The sequence below is a fragment of the Salvelinus namaycush genome, chromosome 26 (assembly GCF_016432855.1).
Source record: "Salvelinus namaycush isolate Seneca chromosome 26, SaNama_1.0, whole genome shotgun sequence".
NCBI lineage: Eukaryota > Metazoa > Chordata > Actinopteri > Salmoniformes > Salmonidae > Salvelinus > Salvelinus namaycush.
This window is the reverse complement of record NC_052332.1, coordinates 33,405,483-33,422,955: the sequence shown is the minus strand read 5'-3', so window position 1 is coordinate 33,422,955 and position 17,473 is coordinate 33,405,483. Positions and strand designations below refer to the sequence as shown.

Below are 17,473 nucleotides of genomic sequence, written 5' to 3'. Positions count from 1 at the left end.
CATCGATTGTACAGTTTTACGGTATAGAGGCTACTGCTCTACCACCTGTAATACGAAAGCACAGGCCTCAGCTAAAGGCATAAGACCACTCACAGTCACACACTGTATTACACAAAAATACTTTATACGATTTGTGTGCAAAGAAAGAACAGAAAACTAACCCACCCATATGAGTGGAGCAGGGTAATGCTACCCATAGTCATTTTAATTCTGTATCCTTTAGTCTTTTCCAGTTGAAGTTCTACAGTAGTTTCAGGTGGGCATCACATTGTCCAGAGCAAGCTGCCTTGTCCACGAGCAGTTTCACTGCTTCCTCTTCCCACTCAAAATCTGAGAGGGAATCCTCACTGGAGTCTTCCTTCAGTCCCAATGGCACAACTATCTGGGGTGCTTCACAATACTTCCTTCCATGTCTTTTTCTCTTGTCTAATTTTGGGCAGGTTCCATTCTCTAATGGTTGTTTTTTTCCCTCTGTTACTTCATTATTCTCATCCTGTAGAAAGAAACTGATCGGGAATCAAGAATGGCTACCAGTACTTGAAAGTGGCTTCTTCTATGTCCTGTTTTCTAATGCACAGTGTATTGATTCATGTAAAAATAACCAAGCAAGTAGAATTTATGGTGTGCATGAATATGTTGGATGTAGACTCACCTTCAGTGTACCCCCAAGGATATACAGATGTGTCTTGCGGGCAGCTGTGGTGCATGCACGGGCAGAGGTGCGAGTTGAGGGGAGGGGTATGAAGTTAGTGGCAGGTTGTGAGGGATGGGGTGTTGTAGAAACCACAGAAGAGGGTGGTGCAGCAGGAGACCTATGATCAAGTGAAGACTATATTGCAGTCTGTCACGAGTCATAAACCACAGTTACTCAAATAATGTTACACACACAAATCACTGACGCCACACACTTACACCCACATGCACACACCCCTCACACTTACGCTGCTGCTAAATTATTATTGATTCGATTTATTACTACCATTCTGCTGCTGTTCATTGATTATTGATTGCCATTACCATTAGTATCTAGATATTTATCCTGCTACTGGTCACTATTACTCCTGTTTACATGTATATACATTATTTTACCATTAGTATATTACCATAAATATTTATATATTCCCGCTACCAGTCTCTCACACACTCACAATAACACCCCACTCCACTTATGCTGCCATATTGCTTATTATTATTATTATTAATCCTGCTACCAGTCACCTAATCCCTGTCTACATGTACCTCAACTACTCTAGTATCCCTGGGCATTGTTCATTTGGTACTGGCACTGACCCTGTATATGTAACAGTTTAACTTTAGTTCGTCCCCTCGCGCGAACCAGGGACCCTCTGCACACATCAACAACAGTCACCCACGAAGCATCGTTACCCATCGCTCCACAAAAGCCGCGGCCCTTGCAGAGCAAGGGGAACCACTACTCAAGGTCTCAAAGCGAGTGACGTAACCGATTGAAACGCTATTAGCGCGCACCACCGCTAACTAGCTAGCCATTTCACATCCGTTACACTCACCCCCCTTTCGACCTCCTTTTTCCCGCAGCAACCAGTGATCCGGGTCAACAGCATCAATGTAACAGTATAACTTTAGTCCGTCCCCTCGCGCGAACCAGGGACCCTCTGCACACATCAACAACTGACACCCACGAAGCATCGTTACCCATCGCTCCACAAAAGCCGCGGCATTTGCAGAGCAAGGGGAACCACTACTTCAAGGTCTCAAAGCGAGTGACGTAACCGATTGAAACGCTATTAGCGCGCACCACTGCTAACTAGCTAGCCATTTCACATCCGTTACATATATACTATACTGAACAAAAATATAAATGCAACATGAAACAATTTCAAAGATTTTACTGAGTTACAGTTCATATAAGGAAATCAGTCAATTGAAATATATTCATTAGACGCTAATCTATGGATTTCACATGACTGGGGAGCCAGGCCCAGCCAATCGGAATGAGTTTTTCCAGACAAAAGGGCTTTATTACAGACAAAAATACTCATCAGCACCCCCTATGATGATCCCGTAATTGAAGAAGCCGGATTTGGAGGTCCAGGGCTGGCGTGGTTACTCATGGTCTGCGGTTGTGAGGCCGGTTGGACGTACTGCCAAATTTTCTAAAATGGAGGCGGCATATGATAGAGAAATGAACATTCAATTATCTGGCAACAGCTCTGGTGGACATTCCTGCAGTCAGGAAGCCCATTGCATGCTCCCTCAATACTTGAGACATCTGTGGTATTGTGTTGTGTGAAAAACTGCACATTTTAGAGTGGCTTTTTATTGTCCCCAGCACAAGGTGCACCTGTGTAATGACCATGCTGTTCAATCAGCTTCTTTATATGCCACACCTGTCAGGTGAGTGGATTATCTTGGCAAATGATAAATTCTCACTAACAGGGTTGTAAACAAATTTGTGGTCAAAATTTGAGAGAAATTGTGCTTATGGAACATATCTGGGATCTTATATTTCAGCTCATGAAACATGGGACCAACATTTTACATGTTGCGTTTATATTTTTGTTCAGTATACAGTATATACAATGCCTTCAGAAGGTATTCACACCCTTTACTTTTTCCAAATGTTGTTGTTTTACAGCCTGAATTTAAAATGTATTAAATTGAGATTTTGTGTCACTGATCTACACACAATACCACATATCAAAGTGGATTTTTTTTGTTGAATTTTGTACAAATTAATAAAAAATGAAAAGCTGAAACGTCTTGAGTCAATAAGTATTCAACCCCTTTGTTATGGCTAGCTTAAATAAGTTCAAGAGTAAAAATGTGCTTAACAAAATCACAATAAGTTGCATGGACTCATTCTGTGTTCAATAAAAGTGGTTCATGTGATTTTTGAATGACTACCCCATCTCTATACCCAACACATACAATTATCTGTAAGGTCCCTCAATCGAGTAGTGAATTTCAAGCACAGATTCAAGCACAAAAACCAGGGAGGTTTTTAAATGCTTCGCAAAGCAGGGCACCAATCGGTAGATGTGTAAAAAACTTTAAAAAACAGTGCTTCCTAACTCAATTGCCGGAGAGGAAGCAAACTGCTCAGGGATTTCACCATGAGGCCGATGGTGATTTTAAAACAGTTACAGAGTTTAATGGTTGTGATATGAGAGAACTGAGGATGGATCAACAACATTGTATTTACTCCACAATACTAACCTAAATGACAGAGTGAAAAAAGGGAGCCTGTACAGAATATAAATATTCCAAAACATGCATCCTGTTTGCAGCAAGGCACTTAATTGAAGTAATACTGAAAAAAATGTGGCAAAGAAATGTACTTTCTGTCCTGAATACAAAGTGTTGTTTTGGGGGGAAATTCAACACAACACATCACTGAGTACCACTCTTCATATTTTCAAGCATTGTGGTAGCTACATCATGTTATGGGTATGCTTGTAATCAGCAAGGACTAGGGTTTTTTGGGGATAAAAAGAAATGGAATAGAGCTAAGCACAAGCAAAATCCTAGAGGAAAACCTGGTTCAGTCTGCTTTCCAACAGACACTGGGAGACGAATTCATCTTTCAGCAGGACAATAACCTAAAACACAAGGCCAAATCTAAGATGGAGTTGCTTATGTAACAGTATAACTTTAAACCGTCCCCTCGCCCCGACACGGGCGCGAACCAGGGACCTTCTGCACACATCAACAACAGTCACCCACGAAGCGTCGTTACCCATCGCTCCACAAAAGCCGCGGCCCTTGCAGAGCAAGGGGCAACACTACTTCTAGGTTTCAGAGCAAGTGACGTAACTGATTGAAACGCTAGTAGCGCGTACCCGCTAACTGGCTAGCCATTTCACATCCGTTACACTTACCAAGACGACATTGAATATTCCTGAGTGGCCTAGTTACAGTTATGACTTAAATCGGCGTAGAAATGTATGGCAAGACTTGAAAATGGCTGTCTAGAAAATATCAATAACTAACTTGACAGAGCTTGAAGAATTTAAAAAAGAATATCGGGCAAATATTGTACAATTCATGTGTGCAAAGCTATTAGAGACTCAAAGACTCACAGCTGTAATCGCTGCCAAAGGTGTTTCTAACATTGACTCAGGGAGGTGAATACTTATCTAATCAAGATTTGTTTTTATTTTTCATTAATTTGTAATAAATGTTAGAATTACATTACAGAATATTTTGTGTAGATCGTTGACCAAAAATGACAATTAAATCTATTTGAATTCCACTCTAAAACAAAAGAAAATGGAAAATATCAAGGGCTGTGAATACATGAATTGAATTTCTGAAGAGACTGTAGCTGACATTCTCCAGTTTTGTCACGCCCTGACCTTAGAGATCCCTGTTTATTCTCTATATTTTTTCTAGAAAGAGTCTTGGTCATTCCAAACTTCTTCAATTTAAGAATGATGGAGGCCACTGTGTTCTTGGGGACTTTCAATGCTGCAGACATTTGTTGGTACCCTTCCCCAAATCTATGCCTCGACACAATCCTGTCTCGGAGCTCTACGGATAATTCCTTCGACCTCATGGCTTGGTATTTGCTCTGACATGCACTGTCAACTGTGGGACCTTATATAGACAGGTGTGTGCCTTTCCAAATCATGTCCAATCAATTTAATTTACCACAGGTGGACTCCAAACAAGTTGTAGAAACATTTCAAGGATGATCAATGAAAACAGGATCCACCTGAGCTCAATTTCGAGTCTCATAGCAAAGGGTCTGAATACTTACAGTACCAGTCAAAAGTTTGGGCACACCTACTCATTCAAAGGTTTTTCTTTATTTTTCTATTTTCTACATTCTAGAATAATAGTTAAGACATCAAAGCAATGAAATAACACATATGGAATCATGCAGTAATCAAAAAATTGTTAAACAAATCAAAATATATTTTATATTTGAGATTCTTCAAAGTAGCCACCCTTTGCCTTGGTGACAGCTTTGAACATTATTGGCGCTACCTGCTCGAATGCATAGTGCCAACTGTAAAGTTTGGTGAAGGAAGAATAATGGTCTAGGGCTGTTTTTCATGGTTCGGGCTAGGCCCCTTAGTTTCAGTGAAGGTAAATCTTAAGGCAACGGCATACACAGACGATTCTGTGCTTCCAACTTTGTGGCAACAGTTCGGGGAAGGTCCTTTCCTGTACTGGCCTGCACAGAGCCCTGACCTCTACCCCATCGAACACCTTTGGGATGAATTGGAACGGCGACTGCGCGCCAGGCCTAAATACCCAACATCAGTGCCCGACCTCACTAATGCTTTTGTGGCTGAATGGATGCAAGTCCCTGCAGCAATGTTCCAACATCTAGTGGAGAGCCTTCCAAGAAGATTGGAGGCTGTTGTAGCAGCAAAAGGGGGTCAACTCCATATTAATTCCCATGATTTTGGAACAAGATGTTCGATGAGCAGGTTTCCACATACTTTTGGTCATGTAGTGTATCTAAGTGAGACATTTAACAACAAAGGCAGACTTGATCATGTGCGCATCGTCTTGTATAATGAATATATGGCCCCTTACCCATATTTCATTATCCACTCCTGCAATGTTGTTAGGCTACTGACTTGTTTGAGAAGAGTTGCTAAAGGACGATTAGAATACTGACTTCACGAGCCAATGTCAAATCCACCTTTCCTGAGCTAATGAGCACTGGAAAAAGACCACAAAAACTTTACAGTAAACTGATTGTCGACATTTGCATTCTGCTATTTGTTAAATAACAAGTTACTATCAAGTAATTATCAGGTTATTCATTGGTTTTATTATGAGAGCACCGGCCTATAGTAGATGAACCAGAACTGAGGGAAGGTAACAAGAAAAGATTGGAATGCAGCCAGAGAAGCAGCATGTTCCCTCAGACACCGTAGACGTACTTGAAGCTTGGCACCGCAAAAAAGGATCATGTACAAGGTGAGAATATAAACCTTATTTACTACGTAACAACTAAATCACTTGCATTAATGTATGTGGTCTCCAGTCCACATATATTTATTGTCGTGTTTTTTATTTTATTCTTTGAATTGAATAGCGATCTGTTTCATAAAAAAAATATTTAGGGGACTCGAACTCCCGGTGACGCACCAGAGACTTTTAAGAACAGCGAGCCAGACACCAGACTGTCAAGGGCATTGCATTGCAGGAAATGCATAATGTAGTATAAAACCTATAATAAAAAAATACATTTAAAAATGCAGTATGTCGGGCACATTAATAACCAACTGAACAACGTTAACTCCTTCTGGCGCTGTAAAGTAGCCAATATGTCACCAGTAATCCATAGCCAGCTAATGTAAAAAGTGAATAAACTCGCTTAGTTAGTTTTTCACACGTGTTATTTAACCAGTGAGTTTACCATTTTGTCATCTTGTTGCTACAGTGTGGAAATGCTTTAGGCAATGATGTGACTGTTAGAAGTTCATGAACTGGACAGACACTCGATAAACCGGTAAATGTGTGTAGCTATCAAGTCCCCACTTAATGGGATTAACAATACACTTATTTGACACTAGATGGCAACATAGTTTTTTGGTAAATCTTAAGGGCCTCAATTCTCAATTTTATTACAACTTCTAGCTTCTACTCCTAGGGTGTTTGCAGGTCTGAATGGACTGTTGGACCTGTGAAACGTTCAACATTGGGATGGCTCCATTGAGCCCTCCAATAGTAGGTCTCAGCTGCAAAATGTAATATTTTAGCCAAATATTTGGAAAGTATTTATTCAGTATTCAATTGTTTTTTTCCCCTTTAATTTTCATACTTAATATTAATGAAAGCAATATTCACATTATCTAAAATGTGTGTCTGTGTGTTCATGTGTTTGACCTTTGCACACAAGCACGAGCCAAGTCTATAATCCACAGAACAGTGTGTCAAACTAAATTCATGTAAATTATTGACTCAGTCAAAAAAAGAAAAAAAACCTGAAGAGCTTCCTATACATATTTTTGTTATTATGTGTTTCAGAAAGAGATCAAAACTTTGTGAAATTGAGTGTGTTGTGTAAATGTTTCTTTGTTCCAAAATGTGACGTGTGTTCGCTTATCGTCAGGCTATGCTGTAGAGTGGATATGCTCTCAACTGCAAAACATGAATAACAGCCTTGAGACCTACCATTTCTCTGAGAGTGTAGACCAAACTGTTGATGTCCCAGTTGTTCTGTGTCTCCTCAGGTAGCAGGGGTGGCTGCTGTGCCCGTAACTCTCAGCTTGATGTCAGCTACTGTGTTTGCTGCCGCCCGAGGACAAGCCCAATGTCACCTTAAATACAAATGAGGTACTGCATTGTGCACAGAATCACACTTTCTGAAGTCTGTCAGCATACTTCCTGTCTGAGGCAAGCCAACATTGGTATGAGGTAACTGACCCATGTAAAATGTTGTATGTTTGTTACAGCTCTCCCTCTACACTACACCGCAGCAGAAGTTCCGCAATGTGGAGCCAGATATAGGGCACTTGGAGCCAGGTGTTACCACTCTAAGGAAACTGGCAGAGCCATATGTTACTTGGTGTCAGGTACATTGATAACCCTACTCACCAGTGAGCTACTGGGTGACAGTCATTATTTCCTTTGTTAGGAACAGTCTTTCCTCTCAGAAAATAAAGACAGTTGTTGGGTGTTTGTTTAGATATGTAATTCTAGGGAAGATTCATAATGTCTGATAGCCCAGCCTCACTGCATAGACCCAAAATAACTTCACATGGGCACTGAAATGTGAAATGTTTTTGCCATGCTTTACATTATCATCCCAGCTGCTTTTACATATTTTACAATGCACCCTTTTTTCTGTGACCTCCAAAGATTTACTATGATTAGTTGTGACCGGTAAATATTAACTACAGTAGGTCTCACTAGTGTCATTCATCTCAATTTCTCTTTGCGTATTGAGTATCCACAGTAATTATTTTCCCAGAGACCAGTTAATATTTACTGGTATTCCTATGTGTCTACAGCAGGGTTTCTTCAACTATGGGTCGGGACCCAATGTGGGCCCTGGGCATATGAAATGTGGGTCGTGAGTTATACATCTATAATAACACACTCTTAGTTATACATCTATAATAACACACTATTTGTTCTTAATTTGGGTCGTTGGAGGAAGATTTTGGGTAATGGGAGCACAGTACATTTCTAATTTGGGTCTCGAGCTGAAAAAGTTTAAGAACCCCTGGTCTAGAAATACTGTACATTGTGTTTCACCAAGGTCAGTTTATTTTTATTTCACCTTTATTTAACCAGGTAGGCTAGTTGAGAACAAGTTCTCATTTGCAACTGCGACCTGGCCAAGATAAAGCAAAGCAGTTCGACACATACAACAACACAGAGTTACACATGGAATAAACAAACATACAATCAATAATACAGTAGAAAAGTCTATATACAGCATGTGCAAATGAGGTAGGATAAGGGAGGTAAGGCAATAAATAGCGAAGTAATTACAATATAGCAATTAAACACTGGAATGGTAGAATGTGCAGAAGATGAATGTGCAAGTAGAGATCCTGGGGTGCAAAGGAGCAAGATAAATAAATAACAGTATGGGGATGAGGTAGATTGGATGGGCTATGTACAGGTGCAGTGATCTGTGAGCTGCTCTGACAGCTGGTGCTTAAAACTAGTGAGGGAGGTAAGAGTCTCCAGCTTTAGTGATTTTTGCAGTTCGTTCCAGTCATTGGCAGCAGAGAACTGTAAGGAAAGGCGGACAAAGGAAGAATTGGCTTTGGGGGTGACCAGTGAGATATACCTGCTGGAGCACGTGCTACGGGTGGGTGCTGCTATGATGACCAGTGAGCTGAGATAAGGCGGGGCTTTACCTAGCAGAGAGTTGTAGATGACCTGGAGCCAGTGGGTTTGGCGTCGAGTATGAAGCGAGGGCATACAGGTCGCAGTGGTGGGTAGTATATGGGGCTTTGGTGACAAACGGATGGCACTGTGATAGACTGCATCCAATTTGTTGAGAACAGTGTTGGAGGCTATTTTGTAAATTACATTGCCGAAGTCGAGGATCGGTAGGATGGTCAGTTTTACGAGGGTATATTTGGCAGCCTGAGTGAAGGATGCTTTGTTGCGAAATAGGAAGCCGATTCTAGATTTAATTTTGGATTGGAGATGTTTAATGTGAGTCTGGAAGGAGAGTTTACAGTCTAACCAGACACCTAGGTATTTGTAGTTGTCCACATATTCTAAGTCAGAACCGTCCAGAGTAGTGATGCTGGACGGGCGGGCAGGTGCGGGCAGCGATCGGTTGAAGAGCATGCATTTAGTTTTGCTTGCATTTAAGAGCAGTTGGAGGCCACGGAAGGAGAGTTGTATGGCATTGAAGCTCGTCTGGAGACACTAACACAGTGTCCAAGGAAGGGCCAGAGGTATACAGAATGGTGTCATCTGCGTAGAGGTGGATCAAAGAATCACCAGCAGCAAGAGCGACATCATTGATGTATACAGAGAAGAGAGTCGGCCCGAGAATTGAACCCTGTGGCACCCCCATAGAGACTGCCAGAGGTCCGGACAACATGCCCTCCGATTTGACACACTGAACTCTATCAGAGAAGTAGTTGGTGAACCAGTCGAGGCAGTTATTTGAGAAACCAAGGCTGTTGAGTCTGCCAATAAGAATGTTGTGATTGACAGAGTCTAAAGCCTTAGCCAGGTCGATGAATACGGCTGCACAGTAATGTCTCTTATCGGTTGCGGTTATGATATCGTTATGATATCGTTTAGTACCTTGAGCGTGGCTGAGGTGCACCCATGACCAGCTCTGAAACCAGATTGCATAGCGGAGAAGGTACGGTGGGATTCGAAATGGTCGGTAATCTGTTTGTTAACTTGGCTTTCGAAGACCTTAGAAAGGCAGGGTAGAATAGATATAGGTCTGTAGCAGTTTGGGTCTACAGTGTCTCCCCCTTTGAAGAAGGGGATGACCGCGGCAGCTTTCCAATCTGGGAATCTCAGACGATATGAAAGAGAGGTTGAACAGGCTAGTAATAGGGGTTGCAACAATTTTGGCAGATCATTTTAGAAAGAGAGGGTCCAGATTGTGATTTGTAAGGGTCCAGATTATGCAGCTCTTTCAGAACATCAGCTATCTGGATTTGGGTGAAGGAGAAGTGTGGGAGGCTTGGGCGAGTTGCTGTGGGGGGTAGCCAGGTGGAAAGCATGGTCAGCTGTAGAAAAATGCTTATTGAAATTCTCAATTATAGTGGATTTATCAGTGGTGACAGTGTTTCCTAGCCTCAGTGCAGTGGGCAGCTGGGAGGAGATGCTCTTATTCTCCATGGACTTTACAGTGTCCCAGAACTTTTTTGAGTTTGTGCTACAGGATGCAAATTTCTGCTTGAAAAACCTAGCCTTAGCTTTCCTAACTGCCTTTGTATATTTGTTCCTAACTTCCCTGAAAAGTTGCATATCACGGGGGCAGTAAATCTGTACTGCGCATTTCACATGGATGAATCCATGCTGCAATCGATAATCATTGCACGTGTTGGAATGATTTTGTCTGTTTGCTGTGAAGTGTTAGTCGTGATTGTGCTGCTCTGCTTCTGCCCCTGTGATCACACCAAGCTGCCCTTTTAGCAAACAAGCCATTCGGCAGTGGAAAAGGTTCAGGTACTCCCCATAGCCACAAACACATACACTTGTGTACACACGCACACGCACACGCACACACACACACACACACACACACACACACACACAGAGAGAGAGAGAATCATCAAACTCACAGAGGGGGATAAAGATTAAGCTGATTAGTTAATTCTAAGAGACTGGTAAAGTACTCTGAAAAGAATGTAAAAATTCTGACGCATGCCAGACCTTACAATGCCTGGATAGGTCTTTTTTTGTATCAGCTAACCACATCATATGTTTTAGCAATCTGTGAGTCGATGACACACTCAAGCATTGGTTGATGCGTGCAATGTCTGAGCAGGGTAACGGGACATCTGTGTTTGTCACTGTGATCACTGTTTCTTAGTTGCCCTCCTGACCTCTTCCCCATTGGCTCTTTCAGTCCAGAGATAAGCAGCTCATTAACATACAGCACATGTTTGTCAGTACAGTGCCTTGGCTGGAACTTTATTGGTAGTTGTTCTTGTACAGTGCAGAATGTCTTTACAATGGGTCAAGGGTACACAAAGTGCTGTTGTTTGATGTTTAACTCGAGCACTCTACTGGATAACAGAATGGCCAGTGCTTTAGGCCCACCGAACTGGATGAGGTTTCTGGGGGCATGGCAGTCCTACCACTAGTTATACTACCAGTATAACCATCACAGTACAAACAACGTAAAGCATCACAGTAAACTTAAATTGAAGACTATTCGGCAAGAGCATATTTACTATGAAATATCGTATTATCATGTTATCATATTATTAAATGTGAACTTATTCTTTAACAATTAAAAATAAGCATTTATCCATTCTTGAATGGCTCTCAAGGTGCAGACATTGGGTGATATTAGCGGATGTATGTTACATGTTCACTGTACTGTCCTCTCCTGTGGGGTTCAGGGTGCTATTGTAAAAGTGAAGCCCAAGGTTGAAAGTGCCATCCAATTAGGAAGTGGTAAGAAAACACACACCCCGTGATACACACAAAGTGCACACATTACTCATTACTGTGGTCCTGTGTGGCTCAGTTGTTAAAGCATGGTGCTTGCAACGCGTGGGTCAAATTCCCACTGGGGCCACTCAGATGTGACTGTTTAATAGTCACTTTGGATAGAAGCATCTGCAAAATGGCATTTATTATTATATTCATACACTGCAATGTACACCCATTTGTACAATTAGAATATCAGTTTCAGTTTGCTACCAGAGTTATTTTCTGTACTTTCAGAGACCTTCACATTCCTACAAAACCCTCCTGCTGAATTCTATCCCCGGGTTGCGGTCATTGGATTTGCTGGTATCATTGGACTCTTTCTTGCAAGAGGTATTAGTTTTGAGTTTGGATGACGAGTACCCTGTTTTTGATCTCCATTGTGTGTTTGGGTTTATCCACTTTGTCTCTGTGTTTAAGAAAACACTGTGTATCAGTCAGTCTCTGAGCTAGAGTCTGGTCTAGCGGTAGAGCTGTTGCCTCCAGACCATATCAAATATCAGGCCTACTACTGCTTCCTGTTGCCCCATCCGGTTTTCCCTTTCTTGCTTCTAATCTATCTCCTTGAATAAAAATAGTCTGTGGTCCTCTCTTGTGTCTCCTAGGCTCAAGGGTGAAGAAGCTCATCTACCCTACATGGCTGATGGCTGCGGGATACTCTATGTACTACCCCCAAGCGGCCGCATCAATCGCCAAGGTGAGTGTGTTGTTTTTATTTGTACTTGCACGTGTGGGAGAAAATGAATATTGTTCCATGCCAAGACGTAGTGTTGTAGGGTAATCTTGCGATGTTCAGTTCTCAATGTACAGTATACTGTTGTGTTTAAGCCTATTTTTCCTTCCCACAGAACACAGGAGACTCGTTGTACGATTTCGCCCTGCAGGGCTACGTTAACGTAGAGAAAGTTTTCAAGTCCGCCACCACACCAGTAGAGGGGAAGATGAGCTCATCCTATCAGGTCCAAAACTAGTACAGATTATCTAAGGCACAGCATCGCAGTGCTAGAGGCGTCACTACAGACCCTGGTTCAATACCGGGCTGTATCACAACCGGCCGTGATCGGGAGTCCCATAGGGCGGCGCACAATTGGCCCAGCGTCATCCGGGTTAGAGGGTTTGGCCGGGGTAGACCGTCATTGTAAATAAGAATTTGTTCTAAGTGGACTTGCCTAGTTAAATAAAGGTTACAAAAATGTGTAATGGGTTATCAAGTCTGAATTTTCACATGCTGCCATGGTTTCTTTCACAGCCAATGAAAAACAAAAAAAACTGAGGAAAACAGCCCAGCTGCATAGTCCAAACCCTGATCACAGCAGCTACACCAAACCTGAACATTTCTGCACAATACCAGTCTTCCAGCGCCTAACACCTTCATTGACCTGGTGTTCAATTAGCCTCTTGATCAGCCTGCAGACGTATGGAACACCCCAATCACTTGTCACTTAATGTTGTCAACTCATGATAAATATTTGTGATAGCACAAAACAAAATCAGTGTACTTTACATATCAGGTGCTTATGCTAAAATATTATTGCAGCTAAAGGCTTATGACTTCTCTTTTTTCAGATAAGGTGTGATAGGATCATTGACAACAAAACAGGATTAGCAGTCTTCCCAGGTATAACAGGTCCAGCTCCCTGTATGCTACTGTACATCATGGTTAGGCTCACTCCCATCTGCAACTCTTATGACCTGCTTCTGCGATAGCCCAGTGTTTCTCTTTGGCATTTACCCAGGATGGGGTAGGACCGGTCACTTACGTTATAAAATTGATGTATTGAAAGTTCAACTTTGTGATTTAAATGTACTGTATTTATGTTGACCTGAAACTGTATCTATTGACAAAATTGCTTTTTTACAGTAAAACTAAAGGCCACAAAAATACTGTAAAGGCACCCTAGGCATGTGTGAGGACAAATTAGTGAGAAAAAAAAACACTTGTTTGACAAGACATTTAAGAGCTCTGTCCTTCCATAAACAAGCCCCCACTTCTGAGCCAGACGTTATCATTGGTAGAAAAACATTGCTTTCGAAACTTCTTATAACCTATAGAAAACATGCCAATTCCTCTATGTTCCAGTACACGATCACATGACTAGCTGATGTCAGCATAGTTCTTGGGTGGGGTTAAATGTGTAAGACACATTTCAGTTGAATACATTCAGTTGACTAGGTATCCCCCTTTCTCCTTGATGAAGGAAGGTCACTCACAACCATTCAGACACAAATAAATTAAACTTGCTGACTTCTAGTTATAAAAAACCCAGATATATAACCAGTCCTGTATGAAGAACTTTAACAAATACTGTTTTTGTATTTAATGATATACATAAATAAAAAAAAAAGAAGAACATTGACAATGGAGTCAAAGGGGAAGGCTTTGCCGTCAGTAATCATTTGCTGAATTTAGCGCTTCTTGGTAGAAATCTTAACCAGGTCATCCTTCTCAATCGCATAGAGTCGCCAGCCCTCCTCATCAGACAGGTCTGAGGCTCCACGGCGCTTGTAGAACTCTATGGACGGCTTGTTCCACTCTGCCACGATGAAGTGCATGCTACTGCAGCGAGTCTTAACTGCCGTCTGTTGAAGGGAGGACAATAAAGTTAGACAGGACAGGGTCATCATATAGCCTGAGACTGTTCCATAGGCTGGACTTATCTAAATGATGTATAGGCTCGACTTTTTCATGTTTTGGAAAAGCAAATGTCCTTCCAGTGAATTGATTGCAAAAAAGTAGACTTACCCCACTCAGAAGCTTCAGGATATCTGACCCAATACCATAACCTGAGAGAAAACAGGATCAAAGATTAGATTGATGTTTAAGCCCTGGATCCATGGACCCTGATTCAGTTGCCTTGCCTTCAATGCAAATAACACAACATATTTTAGGAAAAGACACAGAGTAGACAATACTTACCCCTGAACTCCTTCATCACATAGAAGTCCTCTAAGTAGAGCAGCTTTCCAATCCAGGGGTCATAGGTGAAGTAGTACATGGCAAACCCAATGACAGTGTATCCTAAAAGTGAAAACATCCACATCAAAACCAACAAGGAAGTATGTGTAAAACTACTAGGACTTGATGCTAAACCCCACTGGGCTTATTGTGTGTGATAATGGAGATTCTTGGTCATGGTCAGTCAGGAAAATCTATGGGGCCTAGTTATGATATAACTTGGAGGTGTTTGAGAATTTATAAGTTGACATTCCAAACCACATCATGATTAATATCAGAGTCCATGCTTGGCCAGGTTGGTCCTTGAGATGCATCATGCTCTTGTAACGGATGTGAAATGGCTAGCTAGTTAGCGGTGGTGCGCGCTAATAGCCTTTCAATCGGTGACGTCACTTGCTCTGAGACCTTGAAGTAGTGGTTCCCCTTGCTCTGCAAGGGCCGCAGATTTTGTGGAGCGATGGGTAACGATGCTTCGTGGGTGACTGTTGTTGATGTGTGCAGAGGGTCCCTGGTTCGGGGCGAGGGGACGGACGTAAAGTTAAACTGTTACACTGCAAGGTTGTCCGAGTTGAAACTGGACTTTGAGTTATGCACACCAACACTGCACTTTTTTGGGGGAGAATTTGAAGGGAAACGCCACTCAAACGCATATTGCATCATCCCAATGATGGCCGGTGACACTTTGCTTCTTGAACGGCCAATATCTTGACAACTTGCCTGTTGACATGAAAACTTGTTGGGACTATATAAACATTGGACTAATGTAAAAATAAAAATAGAGTTTGAGTGGATTTTCCCTTGAATGATTTAACCGTTGCACTATTTCCTTACAAACGGTCATTGAAATGTGTGTGTGGTGTGAGCGAGAGAGAGCGAGAGCGTGGAAACAGAATTACAACATATTTTACCATCTGAGCTCTGATGATCCTCAGGGACTTCCGCGACGACGCAATGGTAGAACGGATGATCCCCAAAGCCGTCCTCAAGTAGTTCTAAAGTAAATGATGAGGACATTTATGAAGAGACTTCGGATTTGTTTGGACATTTGGGGAAACACTTCATATGGTCACAATAGGCCAAACAAACACGGGCCTAAAAGTAGACTACCTTTCTCTGTCAAGATGACCTACTCCTCCATTTCTTCAAATTTAGCAAGTTCCTGGAAATATAGGCAATGAAAAAAACAATCCTTATAGTTAATAAAAGCATTGTTAGTTAAATATGTCAAATAATTGAGAAATATGCCTAGGCTTTTTTTTTAAAGAACAAGAAAAACTTTTATATTTTAGATACATTTCTACACAAATCCTTAAACACAGGGAATGGAACCTCCTTTTACCTTTATGAGTCGCAATATGTCTGACACGTCCTTGGGCTCAGCTTTCCGTAATATACATTTGGACATTTTCTTCTTTTACTCTTTTTTCCTTTTCTTACAAGTCCTCGGAATGTAAAAAGAAGCAAAATCTGTTTCTTCATCCGCTTCTCAGGAGTTCCCCCCCGCAATAAGTTTAGGATTCCAGCTCGTGCGGAATCACATTCGCCTAGGTCGCAGGCAGCGCAATACCGTTCTAGAGCGCTTTACCCCTTTTTATACGCACTTCGTAAGCATGTCACAATCCCATCCGAATGACTAAACGGTCGTCACTAGTTACCCCAACCACAAAGTCATTTCTAAAATGAATCTTCTTAAAATGTGATTTTAAACCTAACCTTAACCACATTGCGAACTTTGTGCCTGACCCTAACCTTAAATGAAGACAAAAAAGCTCAAATGTTGTTTTCATACATTTTTACGATAAATTGCATTTATAATTTGTGGCTGTGCTATCTAATGGCAATCAGACTAAACGGTAAAATAGCCGAACAACGTCATAGGGTCTCTGCCGTCCATGACTCATTGGGTGTGTGCGTTCAGCAATGCCGCGTTCAAGTACTTGTCAGAATTAGGAAACTCAGAAACGTTAGTGGTTTTCTAACAGCAAGGCTCAGATCAACATGGCAATGTCAACAAACATTTATAAACAATAAGTTGTCTTTACAAAATGTCGAAATAAACTTTTCTATACCCCCATATCACACACACTCAAACTGAAAACATGACGTGCGTACAATTGTTTCAGAGAGGTATCCCCTGTAGCTTTTAGAATCACAGCAAAGTTGGTTCCTGTTTCAATCACGTCAAAGAGTATCTATTATATTGACAAGATAGTTGAGTGACCGCTCCAACATTGGAAATACAAGTCCTCAAAAGATGGAAGGCAGGCGAGATCAGATGGGACCATTCTAGCAAATGAGAGGGCAGACATACTGTGAACAGGCACAACTAAGTAGTTTTTTCTCAAATTTGCAGGAATGCCACGTACATCCACTCATATCAGTACATTTGTAAACAGCCTAAACATTGCAAACCTCTATTGGATCAAATAGGCCTAATGTAATTCAACACTCATTGACCTCCACAGGAAAAAAATCTCCACTTGGTCTGCTTATTTTACACGGACAGATTTTGGGGTAAATCCTCTCACTTCGCCTCTTCCTCCTTTTGGGTTATTTGAATCAGCTGTGTAGTGCTAGGGCAAAAAACTAAATGTGCACCCGGGGGGCAGGACCGAGTTCGGGAAACCCTGCACTAGCTGACCGTTGTCTATATGGTGCAGTTGATGAGAAGCATTCGCAGCGACTTGAAGGCAATTCCATCAAATCTGTATGATCTTTGATCACATGGTTTTTGTAAAGTTAATTTTTATTCCCATAATGCAACACACTTTCAGAGGCGGTGACCATCGGACTAGACAAAATCGATCCGCTCGAACGCGCCCATTCCCATTTAGGACTTCTGCAGGCTGCTTAATGCTCATCTCTTGATGACAATGCATGTACAGTAGGCCTACATCTGTCCATGCATTGTAA

The 17,473-nt window shown here is 41.7% G+C and overlaps 1 long non-coding RNA gene and 2 pseudogenes across 1 annotated transcript; 1 reads left to right on the top strand and 2 right to left on the bottom strand.

The window, feature by feature from the left end:
- Nucleotides 1-126: 126 nt before the first annotated feature.
- On the bottom strand, nucleotides 127-7,431 carry LOC120021466. The gene is made up of 4 exons (XR_005472513.1): nucleotides 7,120-7,431; nucleotides 2,028-2,135; nucleotides 653-812; nucleotides 127-493 (listed from the first exon to the last, which is right to left on the bottom strand). It is a non-coding gene; the product is annotated as an uncharacterized LOC120021466 (long non-coding RNA).
- Nucleotides 5,911-12,685, top strand: LOC120021464 (annotated as a pseudogene).
- Nucleotides 12,686-13,394: 709 nt separating this feature from the next.
- LOC120021465 lies at nucleotides 13,395-16,138 on the bottom strand (annotated as a pseudogene).
- Nucleotides 16,139-17,473: the final 1,335 nt, after the last annotated feature.